Consider the following 15,455-nt stretch of genomic DNA (forward strand, 5'->3'; position numbering starts at 1 on the left):
GTACCAAGCATCCCTTGTGTCTGTAACTGTACCAAGCACCCCTTGTGTCTGTAACTGTACCAAGCATCCCTTGTGTCGGTAACTGTACCAAGCACCCCTTGTTTCGGTAACTGTACCAAGCATCCCTTGTGTCGGTAACTGTACCAAGCATCCCTTGTGTCGGTAACTGTACCAAGCATCCCTTGTGTCGGTAACTGTACCAAGCATCCCTTGTGTCTGTAACTGTACCAAGCATCCCTTGTGTCGGTAACTGTACCAAGCATCCCTTGTGTCTGTAACTGTACCAAGCATCCCTTGTGTCTGTAACTGTACCAAGCACCCCTTGTGTCTGTAACTGTACCAAGCATCCCTTCTGTCTGTAACTGTACCAAGCACCCCTTGTGTCTGCAACTGTATGTACCAAGCATCCCTTATGTCTGTAACTGTACCAAGCATCCCTTGTGTCTGTAACTGTACCAAGCACCCCTTATGTCTGTAACTTTACCAAGCACCCCTTATGTTTGTAAAGCATTACCAAGCATCCCTTATGTCTGTAACTGTACCAAGCACCCCTTATGTCTGTAACTGTACCGAGCATCCCTTGTGTCTGTAACTGTACCAAGCATGCGTTGCGTCTGTAACTGTACCAAGCAACCCCTGTCTGTAACTGTACCAAGCATCCCTTATGTCTGTAACTGTACTAAGCACCCCTTATGTCTGTAACTGTACCAAGCACCCCTTATGTCTGTAACTGTACCAAGCACCCCTTATGTTTGTAACTGTACCAAGCATCCCTTGTGTCTGTAACTGTACCAAGCAACCCTTGTCTGTAACTGTACCAAGCATCCCTTATGTCTGTAACTGTACTAAGCACCCCTTATGTCTGTAACTGTACCAAGCACCCCTTATGTCTGTAAAGCTTTATCAAGCACCCCTTATGTCTGTAACTGTACCAAGCACCCCTTATGTCTGTAACTGTACCAAGCACCTCTTATGTCTATAACTGTACCAAGCACCCCTTATGTCTGTAAAGCTTTACCAAGCACCCCTTATGTCTGTAACTGTACCAAGCACCCCTTGTCTGTAACTGTACCAAGCACCCCTTATGTCTGTAACTGTACCAAGCATCCCTTGTGTCTGTAACTGTACCAAGCAACCCTTGTCTGTAACTGTACCAAGCATCCCTTGTGTCTGTAACTGTACCAAGCATGCGTTGCGTCTGTAACTGTACCAAGTAACCCCTGTCTGTAACTGTACCAAGCATCCCTTATGTCTGTAACTGTACCAAGCACCCCTTATGTCTGTAACTGTACCAAGCACCCCTTATGTCTGTAACTGTACCAAGCACCCCTTATGTTTGTAACTGTACCAAGCATCCCTTGAGTCTGTAACTGTACCAAGCAACCCTTGTGGCTGTAACTGTACCAAGCACCCCTTATGTCTGTAAAGCTTTACCAAGCACCCATTATGTCTATAAAGCTTTACCAAGCACTCCTTATGTCTATAACTGTACCAAGCACCCCTTATGTCTGTAACTGTACCAAACACCCCTTATGTCTGTAAAGCTTTACCAAGCACCCCTTATGTCTGTAACTGTACCAAGCACCCCTTATGTCTGTAACTGTACCAAGCACCCCTTATGTCTGTAACTGTACCAAGCACCCCTTATGTTTGTAAAGCATTACCAAGCACTCCTTATGTCTATAACTGTACCAAGCACCCCTTATGTCTTTAACTGTACCAAGCATCCTGTGGCGTAACTAGGGCAGGGCGAGCGGGGTTCGTGCCCTGGGCGCCGTTGGACCAGCAGCGCGGGGGGGGCGCCGCCGGCCATGGTACTGGCCCGCCCGCCCGCCCTAGATAGCCAGTGTAGCGCCGACCGCAAGGAGTGCGGTCAGCGCTACACATTTGCATAGGACCGGCGCTACGCTTCCAGCGCCGGTCCTGTGCTGCACGCCTGAGCCCGTTCCCTCCCCCTGAGCGCTTGCCCAATAGCGCTAGGAGGCGGGCTCAGGCTGTGCATAACACACGCATCGCCGCCAGCGCTGGCGGCGATGCGTGTGTTAAACAGCAGCCAATGAGAGTCAGATAGACTCTCATTGACTGCTGCAGCACCCACTGCAAGAGCCAGACTTCCGTCCGGCTCCTGCAGTGGGTAATGGGACTGACGTCATGACGTCAGTCCCATAATGCTGAGCGCGCCAGCCCGGGCGGACTGGAGGGCGGGAGCGGCATCGGCATTGCAGACAGGAGCAGCGTGTCTGTAACTGTAGCAAGCACCCCTTATGTCTGTAACTGTACCAAGCACCCCTTATGTCTGTAAAGCTTTACCAAGCACCCATTATGTCTATAAAGCTTTACCAAGCACCCTTATATCTGTAACTGTACCAAGCACCCCTTATTTCTGTAAAGCTTTATCAAGCACCCCTTATGTCTGTAACTGTACCAAGCACCCCTTATGTCTGTAAAGCTTTACCAAGCACCCATTATGTCTATAAAGCTTTACCAAGCACCCTTATATCTGTAACTGTACCAAGCACCCCTTATTTCTGTAAAGCTTTATCAAGCATCCCTTATGTCTGTAACTGTACCAAGCACCCCTTATGTCTGTAACTGTACCAAGCATCCCTTATGTCTGTAAAGCTTTACCAAGTACCCCTTATGTCTGTAAAGCTTTACCAAGCACCCCTTATGTCTGTAACTGTACCAAGCACCCCTTATGTCTGTAACTGTACCAAGCATCCCTTATGTCTGTAACTGTACCAAGCAACCCTTATGTCTGTAACTGTACCAAGCATCCCTTATGTCTGTAAAGCTTTACCAAGCACCCCTTATGTCTGTAACTGTACCAAGCATCCCTTATGTCTGTAACTGTACCAAGCATCCCTTATGTCTGTAAAGCTTTACCAAGCACCCCTTATGTCTATAACTGTAGCAAGCATCCCTTATGTCTGTAACTGTACCAAGCACCCCTTATGTCTGTAACTGTACCAATCACCCCTTATGTCTGTAACTGTACCAAGCATCCCTTATGTCTGTAAAGCTTTACCAAGCATCCCTTATGTCTGTAAAGCTTTACCAAGCACCCCTTATGTCTGTAACTGTAGCAAGCACCCCTTATGTCTGTAACTGTACCAAGCATCCCTTATGTCTGTAACTGTACCAAGCATCCCTTATGTCTGTAAAGCTTTACCAAGCACCCCTTATGTCTGTAACTGTAGCAAGCATCCCTTATGTCTGTATCTGTACCAAGCACCCCTTCTGTTTGTAAAGCATTACCAAGCACCCCTTATGTTTGTAACTTTACCAGGCACCCCTTATGTCTGTAACTGTACCAAGCACCCCTTATGTCTGTAAAGCGTTACCAAGCACCCCTTATGTCTGTAAAGCGTTACCAAGCACCCCTTATGTCTGTAACTTTACCAGGCACCCCTTATGTCTGTAACTGTACCAAGCACCCCTTATGTCTGTAAAGCTTTACCAAGCACCCCTTATGTCTGTAAAGCGTTACCAAGCACCCCTTATGTCTGTAAAGCGTTACCAAGCGCCTCTTATGTCTGTAACTTTACCAAGCACCCTTTATGTCTATAAAGCTATAGTAAGCACCCTTTATGTCTATAAAGCTTTACCAAGTACCTCTTATGTCTGTAAAGCGTTACCAAGCACCCCTTAGGTCTATAACTGTACCAAGCACCCCTTATGTTTGTAAAGCATTACCAAGCACCCCTTATGTCTGTAACTGTACCAAGCACCCTTTATGTCTGTAACTGTACGAAGCACCCCTTATGTTTGTAACTTTACCAGGCACCCCTTATGTCTGTAACTGTACCAAGCACCCCTTATGTCTGTAAAGCTTTACCAAGCACCCCTTATGTCTGTAAAGCGTTACCAAGCACCCCTTATGTCTGTAACTGTACAAAGCACCCCTTATGTCTGTAAAGCTTTACCAAGCACCCCTTATGTCTGTAAAGCGTTACCAAGCACCCCTTATGTCTGTAAAGCGTTACCAAGCACCCCTTATGTCTGTAACTTTACCAGGCACCCCTTATGTCTGTAACTGTACCAAGCACCCCTTATGTCTGTAAAGCGTTACCAAGCACCCCTTATGTCTATAACTGTACCAAGCACCCCTTATGTTTGTAAAGCATTACCAAGCACCCCTTATGTCTGTAACTGTACCAAGCACCCTTTATGTCTGTAACTGTACGAAGCACCCCTTATGTTTGTAACTTTACCAGGCACCCCTTATGTCTGTAACTGTACCAAGCACCCCTTATGTCTGTAAAGCTTTACCAAGCACCCCTTATGTCTGTAAAGCGTTACCAAGCACCCCTTATGTCTGTAACTGTACAAAGCACCCCTTATGTCTGTAAAGCTTTACCAAGCACCCCTTATGTCTGTAAAGCGTTACCAAGCACCCCTTATGTCTGTAAAGCGTTACCAAGCACCACTTATGTCTGTAACTTTACCAGGCACCCCTTATGTCTGTAACTGTACCAAGCACCCCTTATATCTGTAAAGCTTTACCAAGCACCCCTTATGTCTGTAAAGCGTTACCAAGCACCCCTTATGTCTGTAAAGCATTACCAAGCGCCCCTTATGACTGTAACTTTACCAAGCACCCTTTATGTCTATAAAGCTTTAGTAAGCACCCCTTATGTCTATAAAGCTTTACCAAGCACCCCTTATGTCTGTAAAGCGTTACCAAGCACCCTTTATGTCTGTAAAGCGTTACCAAGCACCCCTTATGTCTATAACTGTACCAAGCACCCCTTATGTCTATAACTGTACCAAGCACCCCTTATGTTTATAAAGCATTACCAAGCAACCCTTATGTCTGTAACTTTACCAAGCACCCCTTATGTCTGTAACTGTACCAAGCACCCCTTATGTCTGTAACTGTACCAAGCACCCCTTATGTTTGTAACTTTACCAGGCACCCCTTATGTCTGTAACTGTACCAAGCACCCCTTATGTCTGTAAAGCTTTACCAAGCACCCCTTATGTCTGTAACTGTACCAAGCACCCCTTATGTCTGTAACTGTACCAAGCATCCCTTATGTCTGTAACTGTACCAAGCAACCCTTATGTCTATAACTGTACCAAGCATCCCTTATGTCTGTAAAGCTTTACCAAGCACCCCTTATGTCTGTAACTGTAGCAAGCATCCCTTATGTCTGTAACTGTACCAAGCATCCCTTATGTCTGTAACTGTACCAAGCACCCCTTATGTCTATAAAGCTTTACCAAGCACCCCTTATGTCTGTAAAGCGTTACCAAGCACCCTTTATGTCTGTAAAGCGTTACCAAGCACCCCTTATGTCTATAACTGTACCAAGCACCCCTTATGTCTATAACTGTACCAAGCACCCCTTATGTTTATAAAGCATTACCAAGCACCCCTTATGTCTGTAACTTTACCAAGCACCCCTTATGTCTGTAACTGTACCAAGCACCCCTTATGTCTGTAACTGTACCAAGCACCCCTTATGTTTGTAACTTTACCAGGCACCCCTTATGTCTGTAACTGTACCAAGCACCCCTTATGTCTGTAAAGCTTTACCAAGCACCCCTTATGTCTGTAACTGTACCAAGCACCCCTTATGTCTGTAACTGTACCAAGCATCCCTTATGTCTGTAACTGTACCAAGCATCCCTTATGTCTGTAAAGCTTTACCAAGCACCCCTTATGTCTGTAACTGTAGCAAGCATCCCTTATGTCTGTAACTGTACCAAGCATCCCTTATGTCTGTAACTGTACCAAGCATCCCTTATGTCTGTAAAGCTTTACCAAGCACCCCTTATGTCTGTAACTGTAGCAAGCACCCCTTATGTCTGTAACTGTACCAAGCACCCCTTATGTCTGTAAAGCTTTACCAAGCACCCCTTATATCTGTAACTGTACCAAGCACCCCTTATGTCTGTAACTGTACCAAGCACCCCTTATGTCTGTAACTGTACCAAGCACCCCTTATGTCTGTAAAGCTTTACCAAGCACCCCTTATGTCTGTAAAGCTTTACCAAGCACCCCTTATGTCTATAACTGTACCAAGCACCCCTTATGTCTGTAACTGTACCAACCATCCCTTGTGTCTGTAACTGTACCAAGCAACCCTTTTGCCTGTAACTGTACCAAGCATCCCTTATGTATGTAAAGCTTTACCAAGTACCCCTTATGTCTGTAACTGTACCAACCATCCCTTATGTCTGTAACTGTAGCAAGCACCCCTTATGTCTGCAACTGTACCAAGCACCCCTTATGTCTGTAAAGCTTTACCAAGCACCCCTTATGTCTGTAACTGTACCAAGCACCCCTTATCTCTGTAACTGTACCAAGCACCCCTTATGTCTGTAACTGTACCAAGCACCCCTTGTGTTTGTAAAGCATTACCAAGCACCCCTTAAGTCTATAACTGTACCAAGCATCCCTTATGTCTGTAACTGTAGCAAGCACCCCTTATGTCTGCAACTGTACCAAGCATCCCTTATGTCTGTAAAGCTTTACCAAGCACCCCTTATGTCTGTAACTGTAGCAAGCACCCCTTATGTCTGTAACTGTACCAAGCACCCCTTATGTCTGTAAAGCTTTACCAAGCACCCCTTATATCTGTAACTGTACCAAGCACCCCTTATGTCTGTAACTGTACCAAGCACCCCTTATGTCTGTAACTGTACCAAGCACCCCTTATGTCTGTAAAGCTTTACCAAGCACCCCTTATGTCTGTAAAGCTTTACCAAGCACCCCTTATGTCTATAACTGTACCAAGCACCCCTTATGTCTGTAACTGTACCAACCATCCCTTGTGTCTGTAACTGTACCAAGCAACCCTTTTTCCTGTAACTGTACCAAGCATCCCTTATGTCTGTAAAGCTTTACCAAGTACCCCTTATGTCTGTAACTGTACCAACCATCCCTTATGTCTGTAACTGTAGCAAGCACCCCTTATGTCTGCAACTGTACCAAGCACCCCTTATGTCTGTAAAGCTTTACCAAGCACCCCTTATGTCTGTAACTGTACCAAGCACCCCTTATGTCTGTAACTGTACCAAGCACCCCTTATGTTTGTAAAGCATTACCAAGCACCCCTTAAGTCTATAACTGTACCAAGCATCCCTTATGTCTGTAACTGTACCAAGAACCCCTTATGTCTGTAACTGTACCAAGCATCCCTTGTGTCCGTAACTGTACCAAGCAACCCTTGTGTCTGTAACTGTACCAATCACCCCTTATGTCTGCAAAGCTTTACCAACCACCCCTTATGTCTGTAACTGTACCAAGCACCCCTTATGTCTGTAACTGTACCAAGCACCCCTTATGTCTATAACTGTACCAAGCACCCCTTATGTTTGTAAAGCATTACCAAGCACCCCTTATGTCCGTAACTTTACCAAGCATCCCTTATGTCTGTAACTGTACCAAGCACCCCTTCTGTTTGTAAAGCATTACCAAGCACCCCTTATGTTTGTAACTTTACCAGGCACCCCTTATGTCTGTAACTGTACCAAGCACCCCTTATGTCTGTAAAGCGTTACCAAGCACCCCTTATGTCTGTAAAGCGTTACCAAGCACCCCTTATGTCTGTAACTTTACCATGCACCCCTTATGTCTGTAACTGTACCAAGCACCCCTTATGTCTGTAAAGCTTTACCAAGCCCCCCTTATGTCTGTAAAGCGTTACCAAGCACCCCTTATGTCTGTAAAGCGTTACCAAGCGCCTCTTATGTCTGTAACTTTACAAAGCACCCTTTATGTCTATAAAGCTATAGTAAGCACCCTTTATGTCTATAAAGCTTTACCAAGTACCCCTTATGTCTGTAAAGCGTTACCAAGCACCCCTTATGTCTATAACTGTACCAAGCACCCCTTATGTTTGTAAAGCATTACCAATCATCCCTTATGTCTGTAACTGTACCAAGCACCCCTTATGTTTGTAACTTTACCAGGCACCCCTTATGTCTGTAACTGTACCAAGCACCCCTTATGTCTGTAAAGCTTTACCAAGCACCCCTTATGTCTGTAAAGCGTTACCAAGCACCCCTTATGTCTGTAACTTTACCATGCACCCCTTATGTCTGTAACTGTACCAAGCACCCCTTATGTCTGTAAAGCTTTACCAAGCACCCCTTATGTCTGTAAAGCGTTACCAAGCACCCCTTATGTCTGTAAAGCTTTACCAAGCACCCCTTATGTCTGTAAAGCGTTACCAAGCACCCCTTATGTCTGTAAAGCGTTACCAAGCGCCCCTTATGTCTGTAACTTTACCAAGCACCCTTTATGTTTATAAAGCTTTAGTAAGCACCCTTTATGTCTATAAAGCTTTAGTAAGCACCCTTTATGTATATAAAGCTTTACTAAGCACCCCTTATGTCTGTAAAGCGTTACCAAGCACCCCTTATGTCTGTAAAGCGTTACCAAGCACCCCTTATGTCTGTAAAGCGTTACCAAGCACCCTTTATGTCTATAAAGCTTTACCAAGCACCCCTTATGTCTATAAAGCTTTACCAAGCACCCCTTATGTCTGTAAAGCGTTACCATGCACCCTTTATGTCTATAAAGCTTTAGTAAGCACTCCTTATGTCTATAAAGCGTTACCAATCACCCCTTATGTCTGTAAAGCTTTACTAAGTACCCCTTATGTCTATAAAGCTTTACCAAGCAACTCTTATGTCTGTAAAGCTTTACCAAGCACCCAGAGTCGGCCCTAGACATAGGCAAACTAAGCAAATGCCTAGGGGCATCCAAACCCGCCTAGGGCAGGCAGAGATTTTTGGCAGGCACGGCCAGGGCACCTGCTGCCGGCTGGGTAGAAAATCTGGAGCTCATTCAAACCCGCTCACAAGTGGCGGCCCCTCGCTGCAAAATGGGGCCGGATATTTAAATGAAGTGCTCGCACTGCGTTGCGTAAGGATGCCCACTATGTTTTAGCAAGCTAAGGCAAAGTGCACTCGCAAGTGTATAAAGACGCCCCCTTGCCAATCGCAACACACGTCATCTCCGGGAAATGTAGGATTAATCGGGACCATCGAGAGCCATCGGAGCTGCTCGCAGACCTTGAGGTTGCCTTCACCCGCCGCAAGTACAGCGATCTGTGCGGGCTGAAATACATGCAGTTGACGTGTACAATGACGCTACTTTGCTAATTATGCATGCCCTTTAAACAGCGTTTTGGCGGCCTGACACGCCTGCGTCCGCAACACCACTCCCTCGTTTACAAGCACCTTCCCCTGTTACCACCCACAAATGGCGCTATCTGTCACTCAAAGTAGCGACCTGATAGTTGCTTACGAGCAACCAAAAACAGATCGCAAATATTGGCTTGCGCACGCGTACTGCGAATTATATGCAGGCGAAAATCGCTCAGAGCGAGCGCAACTTAGCGACCGGGTCTGAATCAGGTCCTCTGTCAGCTGCTACTGCGCAACGTCTCTGATCGGAGCTCAGCTGACAGCTCCAATAGATACCGGCAGCAGCAAACAGTGAGCGGCGAGCTGTCAGTTGGTGTCAGTTTATGGGGTCTGGGCACCTGGGTGGCGGCTAGCGGTTATTGCCAGTCTGGCTCTGTTAACGGCACACATTGGGGCGGTGGCTGGTGGTGGCCGCTACCACGATCAGGATAAGCTTCTGCGCATTAGCAAAGGCTCATTCAGAAGGGTGCTGTGCTGGGTGAGGGGTGCTGTGCTGTGAGAGGGGTGCTGGGTACTATGCTGTGAGAGGGGTGCTGGGTACTATGCTGGGAGAGGGGTGCTGGGTACTATGCTGGGAGAGGGGTGCTGGGAGCACAACACAATGGGGGAATGGGGCCACAGCACAGTGAGACCACGCCCCTTCTGTAAGGACACAAGTCTTTTCAGGATCCCAAGGGGGGTGGGGGGGTGCCACCCAAAATCTTGCCTAGGGCACTAATTTGGCTAGGGCCAGCTCTGCAATCACCCCTTTTATCTGTAAAGCGTTACCAAGCACCCCTTATGTCTGTAAAGCGGAATCAGTATGTAATGACGGCTGTCGGGATGCGTACTGTCAAAATACCGACAGCAGCATCTCAATGGTTGGTATCCCAACAGGGGTCAGAGAAGTATACTAACCCTCCCCCCTTCTCCCCCTAACCCTCCCTTCTTGTCGCCTAACCCTTCCCACCCTGCACCCTAACCCCCCAAGTAAGTGCCTAAACCTAAGTCCCCCTCTTCATGCCTAAACCTAACCCTCCCCCCTTAGTGCCTAACCCTCACCAATGGAACATCTGGGCGAATAAAGATTCCTTATTGTCAAAAATTGCTGCCCAAAATGATAATAAATAGAGCCCTAAAAGTTTCACTTTAGCAATTAGTGGACCACCTTAAAACAACTACTGCCCTCTCTTCTTTCATTATATAAGACATATACAGGGTGATTTCTAAACAATCTGGCTCCCAGTGCAAACAGTCAAAATTCCCACGGGAATTTATAAGATCATTAATATTATTGCGTGCGCCAAAAGCAAATAGGGGGGCGTTGCCTCCAGAAAGGAAATCCGTCCCTGCCTCCAGCCAGACCCCAGTGTCCCTCCAGTCAGCCCGCAGTAATTATTATATAAATAGTAGCAATGACATCCCAATATAACCAGCAGTAATGACGTCCCAGTATAACCAGCAGCCTTAATGTCTCCGCCAGAGAACCACAAAGGGGAGGGGACCAGCACACTAACTTTTTACAAAATAAATAAATAAATAATTTGAATGAAAAACAGCAAGATTAAAATTCGGCCATCCTGAACAAAACCCAAATAGGTACTTATCAAGGGTGGATCCAATGCATGATCTCGAGGAGATGACCTCATAACACAGCCACTGCCAAAGGGCAGTACCTTGACAAAGGTGTATTGACACCGAAACGGATGTTTGCACAGGATGGCTGATTTTTTATCTTGCTATGTTTCATTCAAATAAATTATTGAAATGTTTCTAAAAAATGGGTGTGCTGGTCCCCTCCCCTCTTTGTGGGCACCTGGTGGAGACATTAAGGTTGGATTTATAAACTACTTTAGACCTGGCACCCTACAAGCTATATCCTTTGAAGTGTTGTGCGATTCATTTTTAAATATATATATACACACACTTGCTTTTTAAGGCCTCTCTAGCTGCGATGGCACTACAAGTACCAGCATATCCAGTTGACAAGATGTGCTGGGACTTATAGTCTCATGGACAGGCAGTCAGTGGCCTAATAGCACCCATAGGACCCCCAGACTTCTTACCTCTCAATGTAAGCTCCAGGTTATAGGGACAAGCAGGGGAATCCGCCCCTGATCCTCTCGGTCCTTGCTAGCAGGGGTCGGGACGCCCCGTGCGATTGTATGGCTCGGCCGTCCCTAGAAACAGCCCTGGACATATATATATATATACTTGATTCCTTCCCAGGGAGGATGTAATACTCCTATATCAGTGTTCTACACAGCAGGATAGGTGTTGAGTGTCCAGGATTATTCCCTGCAGCTCCACTCTGAGGATGCTACAGACAGCTGGCGGCCCAGCCGGGGGATCACTAAGGGGCTTCAGAGTAACGACAGCAGTGACTGCAGGAAATCACTTATAAAATGTGTGGAGAGAGATCTCTGAAAATGTTATAAGTGATTTGCTGCAGTCACTGGGCAACAGCCCCTCGGTGGTTTACCAATGCCCCTTCCTCGTGCCCCCAGACAGCTTGATCCCGGAGGCCAATGTTTCTACTGCCACCAAGAGTTAACGTCACGGCTGGCCTGGACTCTTGACGTATGAGGGCCAAATCACCATTTAAGGTCGAGGGGCCTATTCATGAAACGCTAAATGGTTCGGTAACCATGCGGAAACGCTAGTTTCTGCATGTTTTAGTTAGTTAGTGACGGGGAGGAGGTAAGTAACTTAGCTACATCTGTAGCGGCGATACTAACCGAAGGAACAGCTGCTTTTCGGAGCAGCTGTCCCCTCACCAAATGATGAATTGCTCTGGTGTATTCTATCCCCCGCTGCTAGTTGGATACTTAAGTATCATTCGCAGTGAGTTCAATACTTAATCATTGGATGAATAGGCCCCTTCATTTTTAAGTTTAAAAGAAATATTAACCTCTGCCGCACCTTTATGAAATTAGAAACCCTCTATTCTCCTACATCTACGCCTGAGATAGAAGCCTTAGGGGCACATTCAATTAACCGTGGGATTTACGGCAAGCTTTTAGGTCCCGGGTTAAGTGCCCGGAGCTATTTAATTATATCCTGCACACTAGCGCATGCGGGGGGGGGTTTCTGAGTACCCAGAACCCCCCCCCCCCAGCCCCCCAAAATTGTATTTTTTACAGACAGCCAGACCCGGCAGCTGCTGCAATATGTATTTGCGGCGCACCCGGCTTAGTCCTGACTGCTGGGACGGTTGTTTATAGATCCCCTTTCCGTAGGTACATCTACGGAAGGGGATCTATCCACAACCCTTCTGTGCGCTCCGCCTCCCCCGGCTCCCACTTCCGCCTCCCGCTTGTCTCTCCAGTGACCTCTCCCACAGTGCTGACGAGGGATGGAGGAGTAGTTAGGCGCGGCGCGGGAAGGTGGCACGGCACTGAGTGGCTCAAACGCTGAAGAATCAGGTCAGGTCAATCTTGTTAGTGTTGACCAGGGTAGGTGGTATGTGTGTGTGTTGTATGTGTTTGTGTGTGTGTGATGTATGTATGTGTGTGTGACATTGTAGTCCTGGGGAGGAAGGAGGGGAGAGTGTTTGGGATGTATGTGTGTGAGATATAGGAGTCCCAGGGAAAGGGGAGGATCATCACGGCCACCCAAGCAGCAGCAGCCTGGCAACAAGGTTGTGTGTATGTATGCTATGTGTATGTATATTGTGTCACGACCCTGTCTAGTTGTCAACTTTTTGCCTTGGGACTTACCCCTGTCAGCTTCCACATGGAGCTGTGTGTGTAATTTTGCCTGGAGGATTTGCTCTGATTATTGCACCTGGCCTCTCTTCTGTCTGTGAGCACTGCTAGCCCTGATTGGAATCACAGGTGTGGTTCTGATTCTCAGAGCTGCAGAGATGAATACTCCCTCTGCATGTTGTGCCTTCCACCACTCAGAATGCTACTACCAGACCACCTGTCCGTATCCACCAATTGCTGCCAGACCCATGATATATATATCCTCTCCTGATAGCATTCTGGGCCTGAACATCTCGTCTTCCCGTGGTGAATGGTTCATGCTGTTTCTGCATTCAAGTCTGTCCCTGAAGCCTGCTACAGCAATCCCTGGCGCTATCCAGAAAACTTGTTTCAGCTGTACCTGGCAATCCAGTAAATCTGCTGGCAGCAACCCCTGGTGCTTCCAGAAAACCTGTTACAGCCAAACCTGGCAATCCAGTAAGCCTGTTGACAGCAACCCCTGGTGCATCCCAAAAACCTGCTATAGTAATACCTGGCATCCAGACGTCCTGTTACAGCATACCTGGCCTGTGCTCTGCTGTTAGTCCTACTCCTGGTTGGTCCCTGGCACTCTGTAAACCTGCATCGTGTTACCCTGCCTTGCTTTCTGCTGTGGATCAACTCCTGCCCCTGTTACCTACCCATTCCTTCCTGAAACCTGTTATTTCCAATTATCCTGTCCAGCCTGCAAATTCCCAAACCTACCCATTCCTTCCTGAAACCTGTTATTCCCTATTATCCAATCCAGCCTGCACCTGAGTTCTAGCCTTTGTCATAGTATTCCAGATTACCCTGTTTAGCCCTCGTCTCAGCATTACCTGACTTCCCTTTAGCCATTGTCACATTCCAGTCCTGAGTCAAGTTCCAAGCTCATCAGTTCAGTCCACGTTGTTCCAGTCCAGAGTCAAGTTCTTAGTTCATCAGTTCAATTCAACAAGTCTTCCTGCCGGTCCCAGTCCGGTCCCTCCAGTTCCTGTCATTTATCATCAAAGGCAGTTTTCACTGCTACCCAAGTCTTGTAAATAGAGCTATTTACATTATCTGTGATTCCAGTCATGCCGGCCTCCGTTGAAACCCAATCACCACCTGAGAAGGTAACTCGCAGACACCAATTGTGACATATTGTGTGTGTTGTGTGTATGTTTTGTGTGCGTGTGTATATGTTGTGTGTGCTGCGGATGTCTTACACTATATATATATATATATATATATATATATATATATATATTGAAACGGAACCCCCCCCCCCCTAAAAATCCTGCGTTTGCCCCTGCTGCGGTGTGATTATCCATATCTGTTCTTATTCTGTATCAGATCAGGATTAAGGCCCTGATTCAGAGCCGGACGCTCTGATAGAGCGCTCGCTCTGAATCAGGGCCGTCCCTGCTCCTTTTTGGAGCAGCCCCCTGGCCGCTCGCATAGCTGTGGGTGACCACCCACAGCTATAGCGAGCGGCCAAAATGATGGTCGCGATGGTCAAGACCATCGTGACCATCGGGCTTGCGACAAGACCCTTGCGGTAGGGTCTCGCTGCCGCAAGCCCTGGAGTGCTTTTGCCTCTATCAGAGCCAAAAGCACTCCCACTGACATCACTTGTGATGTCAGTGGGGCCGGCCCCAGATGGTAGGCGTTCCCATGGGAACGCCTCCGTCTGGGCAGCCACGCCCCCAGCACGCCCGCCAAAGGGGGCGTGCTGTCAATCACCATCGACAGCACGCCCCTTTTGGTGCGAGACCCATAACGACGGCTTGGCCGACGTTATTCGGGTCAAGCGCATGCGCACGACGGAGCCACCTCCGTCGTGCGCATGCGCACTTGGGCAACATTGACCTGCTTGCGAGCGGGTCTGAATTAGGCCCTAAGACCCTATGGGGCCAGCATCATACTGGTTTGGGCCCCCTTCCAGTCCCAGTTTGTAAAAGAGAAAATAAACAAAACTAATTAGGTAGGAGGCTAGGTAATGAATAATTGCACAGTGCAACTTCTATTATTTTGTATGCTGGTTGTGATCCTCTGTTTCTCGGCACACAATTTTCAATATTTGTTCTGCTCCTGCAAATAATCTACTCGCCAGTTAGTGTGTCTGAACAAATGACACGTGTGTGGAAGCCTGAGGCACCCGTGTCAAATGAGATCTCTTCAACATGAACCATATCCGTGTTCCATTGTGCCTCATCTGCACGGAGGCCATTCTCTGTTCCAACCAGACAAATTATCATCCACACATATGCTGTAAGTGCCTTTTCACTTTATTCCAACCCCCCCCTCCGCGTGTTACACAGGTGGCCGTGCTGAGTCATCGTGCAAAGGCGCAAGAGGAGGGGACAGTACAAAAGGGGTGGGGCTTGGGGTGATGAAGGAGTGTAATATCCATATATATTTATACAGTTATATCTTCATAGGCTCTCACTCTCCCCCTCCAGCGCACACATGTATGTACATGTATAGGTTCACACATATATGTACAAATACACACACTTCACTGTGTATATCTCATATATACATGAGTAGCAAGCATACTCTGTTCTTACATACGTCACTTACAGTACAACGTGGAAAGTCAGG

Source organism: Taudactylus pleione, unplaced genomic scaffold (assembly GCF_031769625.1).
Source record: "Taudactylus pleione unplaced genomic scaffold, aTauple2 ptg000685l, whole genome shotgun sequence".
Classification (NCBI taxonomy): domain Eukaryota; kingdom Metazoa; phylum Chordata; class Amphibia; order Anura; family Myobatrachidae; genus Taudactylus; species Taudactylus pleione.